Source organism: Carcharodon carcharias, chromosome 19 (genome assembly GCF_017639515.1).
Source record: "Carcharodon carcharias isolate sCarCar2 chromosome 19, sCarCar2.pri, whole genome shotgun sequence".
NCBI classification, from domain to species: domain Eukaryota; kingdom Metazoa; phylum Chordata; class Chondrichthyes; order Lamniformes; family Lamnidae; genus Carcharodon; species Carcharodon carcharias.
Genome location: NC_054485.1, coordinates 28,563,593 through 28,580,315, shown reverse-complemented (window position 1 = coordinate 28,580,315; position 16,723 = coordinate 28,563,593). Strand labels below are relative to the sequence as shown.

The 16,723-nt window shown below is 40.2% G+C and overlaps 1 protein-coding gene across 2 annotated transcripts in view; it reads left to right on the top strand.

The window, feature by feature from the left end:
* The window catches only part of ldlrap1b (low density lipoprotein receptor adaptor protein 1b), a 43,856-nt gene that overhangs the window by 1,183 nt on the left and 25,950 nt on the right, over positions 1–16,723 (top strand). The window lies entirely within an intron of this gene.

Genomic DNA, 16,723 nt, shown 5'->3' with positions numbered 1-16,723 from the left:
GGACTTTGGTTGATTTGTACCCTGGCTGTGCTGACACGGTTTACAGTGTGTAACCTGTTGGGCTTGTGTGTGAGCCTCTTTTTTTTTGTCATGCGTTGTTAGCTATCTGCTCCAGATTTGCACAGTTGCACATGACACCAAGCGAGCCTGTGTCGTCATTGCCAAAATATCTCAACTAATGTCACCCATGCCTTCTGCTAATGAGATTTTTAAATGAATAGGTAGGATGGCCCGCAAGTCTGTGATTATTGAGATGAACTGTGGTTGGTATTGTTTTATACTAAGTATCATTTCATGGGGAGGGAGGATAGTAGTGTAGGTTCCAGTTTGTTCTCAGAACGAAGTGAGTTGCTCTATTCAAACGGCAAAGTAAATTACCAAAGTAAATGTTTTATACTTGTGTCCCTGTTGTACCTGTATTTGTCTCCTGCAATCTCAGTATGAGATTTTATTTTACTAACAGTTTTGTATAGTTAAAGATATATATGCTGTATGTACATGAGCATTTAGACAGTCCTGTATGCCCCCAGGGCATACCTAATTTCTACATAATCCGATTAATGTTCTTTGCAAAATCCCATGACCAGCAAATAATTTGGTGATGGTTGAGAGAACGAAGATACTAAGGACATAGAAAGTGCCACAGAAGTTTTTTAGGTCCACCTGAAAAAGTACCTTGTCTGAATATGAGAGCACCAACAATATAGCACTCCAGCTTTGCATTAGATTACTTGCTCAAGTCTGGATTAGGGCTTGAACCCACAACCTTCTACTTCAAAGGCAAGAGTATAATGCTGCCAATTATGCTATGCTGACACTATAAAGTTTTTTTGGTAAAATTTTATTTGGGGAGGGGTGGAGGTGGCCCAGAAGGGTCATATTTATTTTGTTGTAATAATGTGCTTGAGATGTAGTGTTTCAAAATAACTTGCACGATTATGTTGTAAACAGATTTAAAGGGAAGTTTGCTGGAGTTTTTCAATGGGGTGGCACTCCACCTGAGTGCAAGACAGATGCTGAAGCATAAACACTCCCTCTGATAAATTTGTAACTTTAATAATCTGATGTACAAAATGTCAGTGTATGGTCCTTTCCAACTGTTTCACTATCAGTACAAAGGCAGAAAAAATTTCTGCGGCATAAGTGCAAGAAGACAAAATGGCAGAAAGACAATTAGCTTAATGGTAGCGATAGGCTAGGGAAAGACAAAATAAATTACACTAACACATTATTGAAGAGCAGAATTTTATCCCTGATACCTGAAGTTGGTTTTATATGAACCAAAATTGGAAATTTGGAGTTCTCCTTTAACAAATAGAAGATTATTCCAGTTGAGCTGAAAGATTATAGAATCATATGATGAGTAGTAAGGTATTAAAGGCTTTTCTTCAGTTGTTTGCAACAATATTTGATCTCATTTAGCAATTTGACTTCAAAATTTGAAATCTAGATTAAAGCAACCAGGATTGTATCTTTGTAGTGCTAGAATAGTTTACTCATTCTAGATGTAGCAAACCATGCATAGCAGTAACGCCAATTAACGGAACTAACTGTGAGCAAGATATATGGATATCCCCAGACAAGGCACTAAGCTCTTTACATGCTTGCACAGTTTATCTATTTTATTTAAAAGCCACAAAGTAACCTGAAATATTACATTCCTAAACCAAAATGTAAAAGTGTGATGATAGACTTGTTGTTTCCATGTAGGTTACTGTAAATGCAACAAAAGCAACTATGAAGCAGACCAATGTGTGAGTGAGCCAGTGAATTAATGTCACTTTTTGGTAATATTTTGGAATGGTGGCAAGATTAGTTAAATATGCACTACTCAAATGTTCGTTCAGAGGTTGCCTAACCATTACTTTCTGGTGGTGGGAAGTTCATAGTAACCAGGTAAAAGCAAAATACTGCAGATTTTGGAAATCTGGGATAAAAACAGAACATGCTGGAAAAACTCGGCAGGTCTGGCAGCATCTGTGGAAATAGAAACAGATTTAACATTTTGAGCCCGTATGACTTCTTCATAACCCAGGGCCTGATTAATCGACATAAACAGGAGAGTTAGAAACAATCTAAGAATGTTTTTAATTTTGAAATATTGTTTCAGGTCCAAGTACAATTCCCTGACAGCAGATGTACACTGCAAAAACACTAGCTTTATCTAATCCTGCATGCTGTGTTTGCTGTATGGAATATTGTAGAGGTAGGTTGTCTGCACTTTGAAATTGTCCCTCCAAAACAGCACAGCAAATGGTCAACTATTTTATCCACCTACTTAGTTTCACTCAGCCCACTAGGGCTTGTTTCTCATGTATAATCCTTTGTTTGTATCTGGTAAACAAGAGCCAAATTCTTCACTTGTTTTGAAAGTTTGATATCTTTTACCTCAATGACCATTACGAATTTAGTCAGTTCAAAATAAACTTGGAACCACATTGTTTTTGCTGGAACAAAAACAGAATTACCTGGAAAAACTCAGCAGGTCTGGCAGCATCGGCGGAGAAGAAAAGAGTTGACGTTTCGAGTCCTCATGACCCTTCAACAGGAAGGTTGAAGGGTCATGAGGACTCGAAAAGTCAACTCTTTTCTTCTCCGCTGATGCTGCCAGACCTGCTGAGTTTTTCCAGGTAATTCTGTTTTTGTTTTGGATTTCCAGTATCCGCAGTTTTTTTATTTTTGTCTTTGTTTTTGCTGGAGCCCATTAATACAATGCCTGGTTCCAGCCCATCGACCTTTTAATGGTCTTGTTAGCATTGACTTAGAATATGGTCACCCTTGAGTGGTGTGCAATAAGATTGGGGTCAGCATGCCACTGTCTGCACAGGTTTTTTTGGAAAAAATAAATATATTAAAAGTAGTTCTGGCTGTAACTCACTCCTCATCATTTGCCAAATCAAAAACCCTTTGTTCAATGAATCAAGCAAGGATTTAACTGGTACTGGGTGTGTCTATTTTTTAAAAAAGCAATAGTTTTTTTTTCGACATTATTAATGAGATAGCTGGCGCACAATGTTAAACACTGATAATTGCAAAAATCAGCAGCAGGCACTTTATGTCATGTTGATTTAAGTCCTTGTAACCTCTCCTGTACCAAACTTTAGTGACTGATGCAGTAATTGACACTGGAATATAGTTTTGATAGAATTTAATACCACAAGTAGCTCTCCTATATCTTGCCATTCTTGTAAGCCTGTAGGATGAGTATTGCTGGGCTGTTCAGGATCGCTTACTCAGTACAAACCAGGAACTGAACTTGGACTTGTCCTTGTCTGTATGAGCGCTATCTTTCATTAGATTGGTCCATTAGTAGCATTCTTGCCTCTTCAGTCAAAAGGTTGCGGGTTCATGTCCCATTTCAGGATTTTAGCACCTAATCTCAGCTGACACTGAAGTACAATACTGAGGGAGTGCTGCATTGTTGAATGTGCTGTCCATCAAATAAAATATAAAACCAAGAACTCACCTGTTTGGGTGAACATAATAAACAAAGTCCATGGCACTTCTTTTGAAGAGTGGGGATTATCCCAGTTTCTGGCCAACATCCAGCCATCAGCTACCAAAACACCTTTGTTGGTTGTTCACCTCATTGTTGCTTGTGGGATATTGTGTGAACACTTGCTTCCATGCTTTCCTACAAAACAATAACTAAATGTCAAGAAGTGATTAATTGGCTATGACATTTTTTTCTGGGGGGGAGGGTTGCTTTTGAGGATGGAAAAACTATATACATGCAAATCCTCCCTCTTGCTATATTCAGCCATTGCGCTTTTGCCTGAGCCAGCATTACTGAGAGTAAAACAGTACCGAGCTATGTTTTTCAAATCCTTACCTGTATTCACTTGAATTACCACTGACCTTTTTTATGTTCTCATCTTTTCTATGCTTTGCTAATGTATTTTAATCTGCTTTTTAAAAAGCTGCATTACTGTGAATTTTAGGGGTATATGCCTATCACATCCATTTCCTGCCTTGAATCTGTTTTGTGGCAGAATTTAATTTCAAAAAGTACTAAAGTGACACTAAAGCCCAGAACTTTTGACCTCCAGGGGGGCGTACCTTGGAGGTACTCCCAAAAGGAACTCCCCTTCCTTGCACAACACCCCCCCCCCCCCCAGAAGTCCCCACAAAAGGACTGCATGTGAATTTCCCAGCAACTTCAAACTTTTCTGTTGGGCAATTACCCTGCACTGGGAACCACCTGATATTCCGATTTAAATCGGAGACCTCGATGGTTCTGATTCTCTTAGCAGAATAGTTACCCAGGAAAAATTAGAAGGATTAAATCCACTTCTAACCCCTGCCCAACTGTGGGACTGACTCCACCCCCCACCCCCCACAACTACCCTCTAACTATTCCCTACCCATCTGACTGACTATACCCCGACAACTCAGTCGACTAGCTGACTCCACAGCAGACTGACTCCAGCCCTGGACACTCTAATCTCTCACCCCCTTACACATTTACCTGCCCAATGGAGTTTACTCTTAACTACCCACTGGAGTAGCTTGCTGAGCCACTTCAGCAGGTAGTTAAGAGTAAACTCCATTGGTGTGAGTTGGGCATTACAAAGGCCAGACCTGCTGAGGACCATTTATTGCTGACCTTTCTTTTTAACTGATACCAGTTCTTTATTCTATTTCCAGATTTTATTTATCTAACTGAATTTAAATTCTCAAACCTCCTATGGTGGAGTTTGATCTTGTAATATTTAGATCACTAGTCCAGTAATGCAACCATTATGGTACCTGGACCTTAACACGTACGGAAATTTATATACATGTGTTTTTAATCTTTATTGTGTTCATGTAGCATGCTAAAGCTGCACCCATTAATCCTTGGCTTGTCACTTCCTGCATTTTAGGAATATATGGGATGTTTATAAAATCCTTGTGCAACTTTAAATTTTAATAATTTTGGATGTGCACATGAAAGAAGCAAACTTTAAAGGGCATATGAAAACATAATTTATTAAGTTTTTAAAATTAATGTTAAATTTAAAAAGTTGAGCAGCAACTAGAGGCTGTTCATGTGATTTCACAACTGGTTGAAGTGGATTTGTTTAAGCCTGGACATTTAAACTGCATATTTTAAAAACTTTATGAACTATGCTTTCATGTGCCATTTACAATTTTTTTGATGCATCCAAAGCATTCAGTGCAGGACTATGCTTGAAGTTGTAGTACTTGTGATCTGAGCAGGACACCCACCCATACTTAAATGTACATTTTATACATCTTTTCATTTCATCTTGAGTGGGAAATGATTACCAATAATGCACAGTGGCAGTAACCTTCAGATAATGAATAAACAGGTAGACATGGAACAAGATCAAAGGTCAACACCATAAACTGGCTTACCCGTGATAAGCAGCTATTCAATCACACTGCAAAGATTAAAGGTTTTAAAGTTCTTATTCCTCATTTCTTTCCCAAAGGTGTCCCATGTAAGATTTCATGTGTGCCAGGCAGAGCCTGTTACATCATCCAGCCTGTTTATTAATGCAGTGCAGTTTTTGACAGGAAATTCAATCATCAGTATTGAGCTCAGTTTTGTCCTTGGGCTACCCACATATCAACAACTAGTGGGGAAAGAAAAACACTTTGCCTTTGGCCCCCAAGTGTTGAGGATGACATTGTTGCACCAGTTGTGTGCAAAGTCCAAGCAACTAACCTAGGTGCTCCCTGTCAGCATGGCTCTTCTTCACACATAGCAGTGCACTTACTTAACTAACTTTCTAGACCTTATAATTATCCTTTGAGAATTTCAGAAATTAAAAGTAACATTAAAAGATAATTATTGCTTGAAACTAGACAGCTGGTTAAGTGCCTGCTGCTGGAGAAGTTGTTGAATGTGCTGTTTCATTTCGCACCTAATAGAAATTTCATAACCCCAGTGATAAGCAGAAGAGTGTTTCATAGTGTATCCACACAGTAAAGTCCAACTATGTAACAAAAATAAACAAATGCATTAAAAACATATTTTTGAATCCAACTCTTGTGCCTTATTCCAGGCAAATAGCAATGAATGGGAAGGAGCGGAGGGAGAGGGGCATACAGAAAGAGGAAAGCAAAAGGTCGAAGGGCAGAATTTTCTCCTTGGCATGTGGGGATGGGCCCCGCAAGCTGATGTATAAAATGACACATGGTGACGTTGAGAGTGCGACCTTTTGTTTGGTGGGCATGCGCCGGAGTCGGCTGCGCACCCGCCGAACTGTCAAAGGCCTGTTAAGGCCATTAATCAGCCAATTAACCAAATTGACAGGGCTGCCGTCCAACCTTAAGGTTGGCGGGCAGGTGAAGAGCCCAGGTGGCCTTTGCATTTTTCATGAAACCTCATCCACAAGCGGGATGAGGTTTCATGAAGGGTTTATTAAATTAATAAAATATTTTTCGAACATTTCAAAAACATGTCCCAGCTCATGTGATGCTGAGGGGACATGTGTAAATTATTTTTTACCTTCGTTATTAATTTTATAATGAGAATTTTTAATCTCCCTGAGGCAGCTCCCTGCCCCAGGGAGATTTCTGCACTCTTTCACGTGCATGCATGAAAGAGCACAGGCCCCGACTGTCCCTCCTTCCCCCGCCTACACAGGTCGTGCTGAGCGCCACCACACTGGATGGGCTTTAATTGGCCCGCCCATGTAAAATGGCGGCTTGCAGCCATTCCTGACTGGCCCACCCGACAGAGAGAAAATCCTCTCCAAAGGCGTATAAGATAGCTGAAGGTCTCTTAATAAAATTGTGTAGGAAGGAGAAGGGAACTAGGAATTGAGCGCTGATCTGCCACTCACAGTGTCAGGCACTGAGAGTCTTACAATCCTTGGCCAGACCCCCAAGTTGTTGCTGAGACCTAGCTAGGGAGCAATAATGTCTTATTTAAAGTAGACAATGTTTGAGATTCATGACACTTGCTCAGTGTTGTAGGGTGGCTGAGTTGTGTTATTATTGATAGAGTTGATCTGCAGACACTTCTTGAGTGGAAATATTAAGTTTATTTACAATATACTCAGCAGCAACTTCCGATCTCCAGGGGGGGCGTACCTTGGAGGCACTCCCAAAAGATGAGTGTGGAACCCTGCTCTCTCCCCCCCCCACCCCCCGCACCAGAAATCCCCGCAAAAGGATTGCATGGGAATTTTCCAGAAAGTTCAAACTTTTCTGTTGGGCAATTCCCTGCATTGGGAACCCCCTGTTATTCTGATTTAAATCAGAGACCTCAGATGGTTCGATGGTTCTGATTCTCTTAGCAGAACAGTTACCCGGGAAAGGTTAGAAGGATTAAATCCACTTCTAACCCCTGCCTAACTACGGGACTGACTTCACCCCCCACAACTACCCTCCAACTACTCCCCACCCATCTGACTATCCCCCGCCAACTCAGCATGTGCTTTCAACTCTAACTCCATCTCTACACTGACTGCTGAGGTAGCCCATGCTACTTTTATTGGTTACCACACATCATGTGATCTTCTTTAAGTATTATTCTTAAAGGTACATTGCACACTAAATAAAACCATAATTACTACACACACCGAAGAAAGCTACAAGATTCTAGAGATTTTGAACAAACAAAAATAAACTTTACTATACAATTTCAGAAAGATAAAACAATTCACAATATCTATCATATTAACCCTGAATGTTAGAGTACAACGTATATATGAATCAACAGGCAAACTGTGGTCGAACACACCACACTGCACAATAAATGGCAGATGTGATCAAAACAGATTCCACAGATTTGTCAACAACCCACCCAGAAGTCTTTAACACTGAGTCACCAATCTCACTGAAGCTCCATCTCTCTCGGGAGGAATTCCAATCCTCACTTTTGAAGATGTAGCCTTGGCATTCTCTCCAAACATTGTTCCAGTCAGATGGTTTCAACAGTGGCCCACCTTGCAGGGTTTCAATCTTGCCTCCCGAGATTTGTTTCCTCTGGATTCCTGGGTCTACATTCAAGCACTAAATCACAAGCACAACTTCAGATTTTTGGACGCACTGAGCAGAACGTTTATTGCTCTAAAGGGGTGCCTTCGCCTCAATGGCCTTCAGCATGGAGTCACCAACCTTGGATCTTCAGGGCTTCTCCTGAGCCAACTTCATGTAAAGTCTGATATGCACAGCCATTTATCTAATTGGAGCCCCTTTCTCTGCTCCTCTCCATTTTTCCTTAACTAGGACCTGTTCTGTACCCTGTATCTGTCCCTTACCTGGAACTTCCTTTTGGGAACTCTACCTGAAACACTTGCTGGCTATGGCTCTCTGCACCCAGTCATCTGACTCAGGTTTTCATGCTTTTTTTTGATACACAAGCACAATGGGCCTCAAAGAACATAAAAGTAGAATTGTGCATGCACAGAAAACCCAAGATCCGTTGGGAGTTGAAGTTCCCAACCTCCGAGCTCAAAACACTAAGATAAGTTTGGGTTTCGTAACAAGAGTCATGTGAAAGAAAGGTAATATTTGGATGGTTCAGCAGAGCTTTTAATCAAAAATAAATGTGGATTTCTCTGGCTCCTGTTACCTTGTATTCCTAAAATTAATGAACTGACAGTTGGCAGTTTTTTATATGGAGGAGATTCTGGGAGTTGAAATCATAGCAATTTCATTGCAGAATGGTTTTCCTGTCTGTGTTTTCACTGGAGCTCTGTAATCCCATTACTCTGCTCTCTTTGGCTCCTCTTTAATATTTGTCTTTGTGTTTAATTCTCCCTTGTGCTTTTATTAACCAGGCTTCAAACGACTTCTGCGATTAAGCATTCCAAATCTAATAATCTATTTTTGGAGGGAGAAATGAGCCTTCTTCCTCAAGTTTCAAGAACTAGTCTTTAGTTTATGCCTCCATGTTACAGATTTTCTGACCGGTGGAAACCTTTCATTATGTGCTCTTCCAAAGCTTTTTGATTCTATTAAGTTATCTGTTGGCATTCATTGAACAATGGCAATGCACTGGTGATATCTGAGAGGAAATCGGATCCATGGATTGCACTGCAGCAAGCGAAAAAAATTGCATCTTTATTTGTCACAAGCAAACCATTTTCTTGACAACTTAAGCTCCATGAAAATGTTGAAGGCCAGAATTTCACTTTAACATTTACACACACTTGTATAACATTGAAATTTCCATTTCATGTATGTTGCTCACATGACCCTTAATGTAAACACAATTTATGTTCCTTTTAACATGCAGCTCTGTATTTCATTCAGATATTTAAAACAATCTTTAGACAGTGAAGTGAATGAACCTGGGCTGTTGTTGTTCTATTGCTAAGAGTTACTACAATATTTAGTGTGTAACACCAAAAGGGAGGTCTTGTGGTGCAATGGGTAGCATCCCTGCCTCTGAGCCAGAAGCTCTGAGTTCAAGTCCCTCCCTAGGAGTTGATGGCCAAGGAAGGTGCACGCATAATGCAGCCAAATAGGAATTGCAAATCCTTCCAACACATGCTCATTGCAGATGGTAAGAGTGGGAGAGATTCCTGGTCAGCCATGTGATGGAAAGAATGTTGGAGCCTCTACCATGACTATCCATATCTCTGGACTACAACATGCATGTACAGAGTGTTGCCACAACAACGAAGACTACCTGAGTGAACTGTAACACACCACCACCACTTAAAAGGCACTGCATTAACCTAACTTTACAAATGGAGACCTAAGGATGTGAATGTAAATGCCAGCACTGTCAATATATTAGTGTCCTTAAAATATTAAGGGATAGTCCTGTGCAGTTTTAGAATCTGGCTGCTTTAACATAAGAGTTTGACAGTGGGAGACTAGGTCAGTTACAATAACGATTGTCTATACAATTATGTCGTTTCATGACTAGATCTTTTGCGGATGATTCCAACACCTCTAGGCAAAAAGGTAAGTCCTTGATGTCACTGAGTTATAAAAGTATACTTTAAAAGTGTCTGAGAGGCAGCAAAATTATTGTTTTAAGCCTAAAGTGAAATGCACTGTGTCCTTCAATTAGGTAAGTACCTTCTTTAACGTTGTTAAAGTGCCTAGCCGATAAAGACAGCACTGTGTGAGGCAATATGCACATGAAGTACTGTATGTCAAGTTGGTAGACATACTCTGTGCTGAGCACAGGATCAACCTGACACTAGTTGATAACAAGATACTATATGAGTGGGTTGCCCCTTGCAAAATAGAAGAGAAAGCTTGCAAGGTTGTAAGCTGCAGCATGTGATGTTGTAAAGGATTATGAAAAGATTCATGAACCAAGGATGTAATTGATAACTATTTTGGTGGAAAACAATAACTCTTATACCCCGTCTTGCTTAATTTCTGCACTCATGCCTGAGGCTCCAAACCCCCTTCAAAGCATAAAAATAGAACCATAGGGACTGGCACAACATCTGATCAATTATTAGCAATCTAATGTCAATATTTTTAAAATATATGACGGATAGTTATATTGGCAGATGCGTTGAGTATAGCTAGGTTAGCTTTAAGCAAAATGTCTATTTATTAAGTAGATCTAAGGTTCAATAGTGCCATATGGTAAAAATTGTAGATCTGCAGAGATACATCATTTCATAATTAATTCAATGAGCTGTGCTCAATATATTGCTAATGTTTGCTGTTTGTCATTATTGTCAAATTCTGCTGTTTTTTGAGGGCTCTAACCTTTGTAAAGTTTGGTATTCTCCGCTAATTCTCAACTTTCTTTTATTCCCATGGTGACATAGTTTAATTTTTTGACTTTTTTTTTTGTTCGTTTCTTTACTGAGAAGTTTTATATTTATCCCTAATCTCTGTCTTCTACCTCTCCAACCTATTTCCAATTCATGATGCAAGGTTGCCTCCAATTCTATACATTTTGCATTCTTTTTTATGTTGGTTCTACTTGTACTCGGTTTACTTTTTGTAGTATTGTGAACACTGCTATGTAATGTTACATTTATACATTAATTAACCTTTAAATAAACTTTGTACTTTTTCCATGTAAAATGGTTCTCAATACAGACAGACATTCTGGTGAGATTATACGTTTGTGTATTAATTTGGTCCTTCAAGTTAACATATAATTTTACTTTAATGGTTTGTTACGTGGAATCTGGTGCATAAAGCAGAATTTCTGTTCGTGGATTCACATTTTCTTCTGATGTGCTATTACTCCGAGAAAGAATGCTTTTAGGGGGTTTGAAAGTTGTGTAATTATTTCAGATAGTGTGGTGGATGAGGGCTGTTTTCTAACTGAGATTTAATTTAAATATTGTGTTAGCTTGGGTGTGCTTTAAATTAGTGTCTATATTAAGGTTTCAGGGTTTGGTCATTTTAAAATCCTGTCTCCAGTAAATTACCTGTTGCAGATATTCAGTCTCCTCGAAAAATCCCCAGAATTGAAGTTAAAGATTAAAATAACTACACTTCTTTGCAGACTTTTTTTTTAAAAAAAAGCAGAGTAAATTGTCCATGATTCTAGAATCTGCACTTAAATTGGGTTTGTGTCATGGTGAACTTTCATGACTGAAAGCTTTATCTTGGTACATTCAGTTTTTCACATTAGTCCATCTTGATTTTTTTTAATACACTGGATAAATGTCTAGTTAGAAGCAGGATAGAAGGCTCCAATAATAAATTTAGATTAAATATACTAATTAATGGATTCCTGAGCTGCTGATGTCATGGACAGTAAAAGAAGTAGTATTTTGTGTTGTAAGAATAGATCTGCCCAACAAGTCTATTCCTTCTATGAACTATATACAATTGACTCCAGTGTAAACTGGCTTTTGATCTCAGGAAGAACTGTTATTCCCATAGAATTGTATAATGTTACAGAATTTGGCCCATCAAGTCTGTGATCTAATCTAATCCCTGATCTGATCAAATCCCTGCACATTCCTGTGCAATCACCACAACCTTTTTAGTATTTCTCTTTCAAGCAACTATCAAATTTCTTAGAAATCACAGACTTTGCTTCAGCAATCATTTGTGGCAAGGTGGTCCACATTGTTAAACACCCTCTAAAAAGAAAAATTAGTAACTTTTTAATTATTTTTGTAATCATCTTTATTCTTAGAGCTGCCTTGTGGGAATAATCAACCCAATAAACCTAAAATAACGGTTAACCAGCTGTGGTAATCTGATGTGTAATATACCTTTTAAGACAAATATTGTAATGGAAAATCACATGATCTTAGTATCCAATAGCAGAGTAGCACTGGCTACCACTGTAGTCAGTAGTCTTGAGTTACTGTCTGAAGTGTAAAGACATAGTGTAGCTGCTGAGTTTCTTTTGTAAATAAAGAGAATATGTTTCTTCTAAGAATGGTCTACTGATCTTCTCTGTCTGTGGTACCTACTTGGCCATCTCAAAACAAGGGTGTTACCCAGATCCTTAAGTCTCAAAAAACCAGGGTGCAGGATCTAACACCAGCTAAAGTAAAAATGTTGCAAATATGACTACTATTGGGGGAAAAATATAATTTCAAGTAATGGTAGTCCTAGGTTTGTGCAAAATATGTTGAATTAGTTTTTTGTCACGGGTTTATTGTATTTAGTTCCTAGAAATTGCAAAACTTTAGGTCACCTCCTCCACTTCCATTTAACTAATATTTGAGCCAAAAATAGTTTCTTGACCTGAATTGTCATAGCTGACTCCACTAATCCTATGGGTGTTATTGGAGTCCATGGTTTCCATGATACAGGATTTGCACAATGAAATGAGGGGTTTTCACTGCTATATTCCTCAATTCAGCTTTTTGTCCTTTTTACAATGTAGGGTTCATGCTCTAAGTAGGTTCTGGCAGTGAAATCAAAGACTTGAAGATCTGGTAGGAAGAGGTTCGAACTTTAAACTTCATTCCTTGAAGCTTCAATTACCAAATATCAAACTGCACAAGTAATTGACCTGACCTTTTAATAGCATTGTGTATGGGTGGGGAAGTGGCAGTGGAGAGTGGGAAAGGAGGAAGAGAAACGACTGAAATTGTTTTCTCACTACAACTCGTAACTTCAATTACTCTTTTTCTTCAGTTCTGTGGTAAAGCACAATTGAAATTGTGATGTTGGATTGTTGTCACAAAATCTGAATTGGATACACAATCTGCCATTAAACCAGGGTTAATTTTTTTTTAAAACCAGTCATTTTAAATTATGTTAGGACTTCTTCCATTCTCCGCAGAACTGAATTATTGGGGAAACCTCAAGCAGCTTTCATCTATTCTGTTCACTTTAGTTGTAGGTTTAAAGCTTGACATGGATGTGATGTGAATTTTGTTTGTGAGCATTGTTGCCTGAAATTTAATAATGCGTTATTTGAGTCTTGGGACTGACAAATTCCTGGAATGGCTTGCTATTGAAATTTTACTCTCGCTGTGGGAGTTCATAGAGTTGTACCAATTGGCGCTAATTCCCTCATTGGGAATAGATGCTATTGTAGCCCAATTCAACTTGGTAACACACAGATGGCCATGTAACCTCATTTTAAAAACAAGTTCCTGATTATTGGTGGGTGGAATTTAATGTCTTTTTCTCACGCCCCCCTGTAGCAAGTTTGGAGGTGGGGTCATTTCATTGGGCCGAGAGGGTGCTGGGTAGGAACTCCTTGGCCTGATTAAGTCCAGGATGGGAACACTCGTGGATGGTTAGATGTGAATTGATGCCTTTAAATAGGCCATTAAGGGCCTCATCCCACTGGTATTTAATCAGCAACAAGCAAGGTAGTTGCCACACGGGAATCTCGAAAAGCAAATCCTTGTGGAGTTTGCTTGAAGACTCCATGGAGGGGTGCATCCTTTCTCAGTCCCTGATCGAGGAACCCGGCATCAGGAAGGGAGGGTCTGTTGAAAACCACTCCCCATGCCTTTGACCTTTTTTAAATTTTGCTCAGCACTGGCTGGGCCAGCATTTATTGCCCATCCCAGATTGCCCTCGAGAGGGTTGTGGCGAGCTGCCTCCTTGAATTGCTGCAGTCCATGTGGGGTAGGTACATCCACAGTGCTGTTAGAGAGTTCCAGGGTTTGACCCAGCGACAGTAAAGGAACTGTGCTATAGTTCCAAGTCAGGATGGCAAGTGGCTTGGGGGGGGGGGGGGTGGTGTAGAATCTTCCAGGCAGTGGTGTTCCCATCTGTCTGCTGCCCTTGTCCTTCTAGGTGGTAGAGGTCACAGGTATGGAAGGTGCTGTTGAAGGAGCCTTGGTGAGTTGCTGCATCTTGTAGATGGTATACAGTGCTGCCACGTGCATCGGTGGTGGAGGGACTGAATTTTGAAGGTGGTGGATGGAGTGCCAATCAAGTATGCTGCTTTGTCCTGGATGGTGTCAAGCTTCTTTAGCATCTGATTTCACCCAGGCAAGTGGAGAATATTCCATCATGCTCCTGACTTATGCCTTGTAGGTGGTGGACAGGCTTTTTGGAGTCAGGAGGTGAGTTACACTCCACAGAATTCCCAGCTTCTGACCTGCTCTCGTAGCCACAGTAATTATATGGCTAGTCCAGTTCAATTTTTGGTCAAGATTCACCCAAGATGTTGATAGTGGGGGATTCAGTGATGTAATGCCATTGAATGATAAGGGGAGATGGTTGGATTCTCCCTTGTTGGAGATGATTGTTGCTGGGCACTTGTGTGGTACGAATGTTACTTGCCAGTTATCAACCCAAGCCTCAATGCTGTTCAGGTCTTGCTGTATATGGGCACGGACTGCTTCAGTTTCAGGAGTCGCAAATGGTGCTGAACATTGTGCAATCAGCGAACATCCCCACTCTGCCCTTATGGTGTGAAAGAAGGTCATTGCTGAAGCAGCTGAAGATGGTTGGGCCAAGGACACTACCCTGAGGAACTCCTGCAGTCATATCCTAGGACTGAGATGATTGACCTCCAACAACCATTTTCCGTTGCGCTAGGTATAACTCCAACCAATGGAGAGTTTTCCTCCTGATTCCCATTGACTCCAGTTTTGATAGGGATCCTTGATGCCAGACTCAGTCAAATGCTGCCTTGATACCAAGGGCAGTCACTCTCTCCTCACCTCTGGAGTTCAGCTCTTTTGTCCATGTTTGGACTCGGGCTGTGATGGGGTCAGGAGCTGAGTGGGCGTCAGTGAGCAGGTTATTGCTATCAAGCGATACTTACTAGGCACTGTCAATGATGCTTTCCGTTAATTTGCTGATGATCAAGAGTAGACTGATGGGACAGTAATTGGCCAAGTGCATTTGTCCTGCTTTTTGTGCTTGGACATACCTGGGCAGTTTTCCACATAGCCGGGTGGATGCCAGAATAGTAGCTAGCTGTACTGGAACAGCTTGGTTAAGGGCGCAGCTACTTCTGGAGCACAAATCTTCAGTAATTTTGCTGGAATATTCTCCGTAACCTCTGCAGTCTCCAGTGCCTTCAGCTGTTTCTTGATAACACGTGGAGTGAATCGAATTGGCTGAAGACTGGCATCTGTGATGCTGGGGATCTCCAGAGGAGGCTGCGATGGATCATTTGCTTGGCACTTCTGGTGGCAGATTGTTGCAAATGCTTTAGCTTTGTCTTTTGCACTGATGTGCTGGTCTCCCCCGTCATTGAGGATGGAGTATTTGTGGAGCCCTCCTGTTAGTTGTTTAATTGTCCACCACTATTCATGACTGAATGTGGCAGGAATGCAGAATTTTTAGGTCTGATCCGTTGGTTGTGGATCACTTAGCTCTGCCTATCGCAAGCTGCTTTTGCTGTTTGGTACGCAAGTAGTCTTGTGTTGTGCTTCACCAGGTTGACACTTCATTTTTTGGTATGCCTGGTGCTGTTCTTGGCATGCCCTCCTGCACTCTTTATTGAACTAGGTTTGATCTCCCATTATGATGGTAATGGTAGATTGGAGGATCTGCCAGGCCATGATTTACAATTTATGGTTTTATACAATTCTACTGCTGCTGATGGCCCACAGTGATTCATGGATGCCCATGGTAGCATTGGGCCTTATATTTGGTAGCATGCTTTCTTGCTTTCTTTCTGTCTTTATAGGGTGAAATACAGGAGCGTTTGAGTGACAGGAGTTAGTCTTCCAGGGCCAAAGGGAATTGAGATGGGATAAGAAAATAAACTGAGAAACAAAACATGTGCCTAGAGTGGGTGTGCTACTGACTGAAAGGGGGAAAAAAAAATGAAACCAGCAGAAAAAAAAGGAAACAAATTGGGGCAAAGATTGTAGTGTACTGGAGCATGTTAGACTAAGTTTCACAAAGGGTTAACTGTAGTAGTCTGTGATGTCAAAAAAAGGAATTATTATATATGCTCATGTGATGTGAAACTCTGGGACAGCCTAAAGCAAAAGTAAGAGGAAAGCAAGCCTGGTCAGAAACTTGTAAGGGTGTGTTATGACGCAGCAGGTGATGTGTACCTGGCAGATCAAATCCACAAGGGAAACTTGATCACACGGTCACTACAGTTCTGCAATTTGTATTTATTTTGAGATGCGTGCCCTGAATTCAGAAGTAAAGTCTGCAAAGATTTTAGAGATTTTTAAGAGAACTAAATTAAACAATTTATTAACAAAAGAAAAGATTTCAAGTACATACATAGGTCTGCAAATTACTGCCATAATAACTCCTAAAACCCCAAACTAATCTGGCCTCCAGTTACATCCCTGTTAAGGCAACAGTTTTAAAAAAAAGATTTGAACAGATCCAGGCAAGTCAAATCAATGCCCTGGACAGTAGAATTCTAATGGCTTTTCCCAGTTTTGGTTTTTGTAGACAGCTGGCTTAATGCACATATACT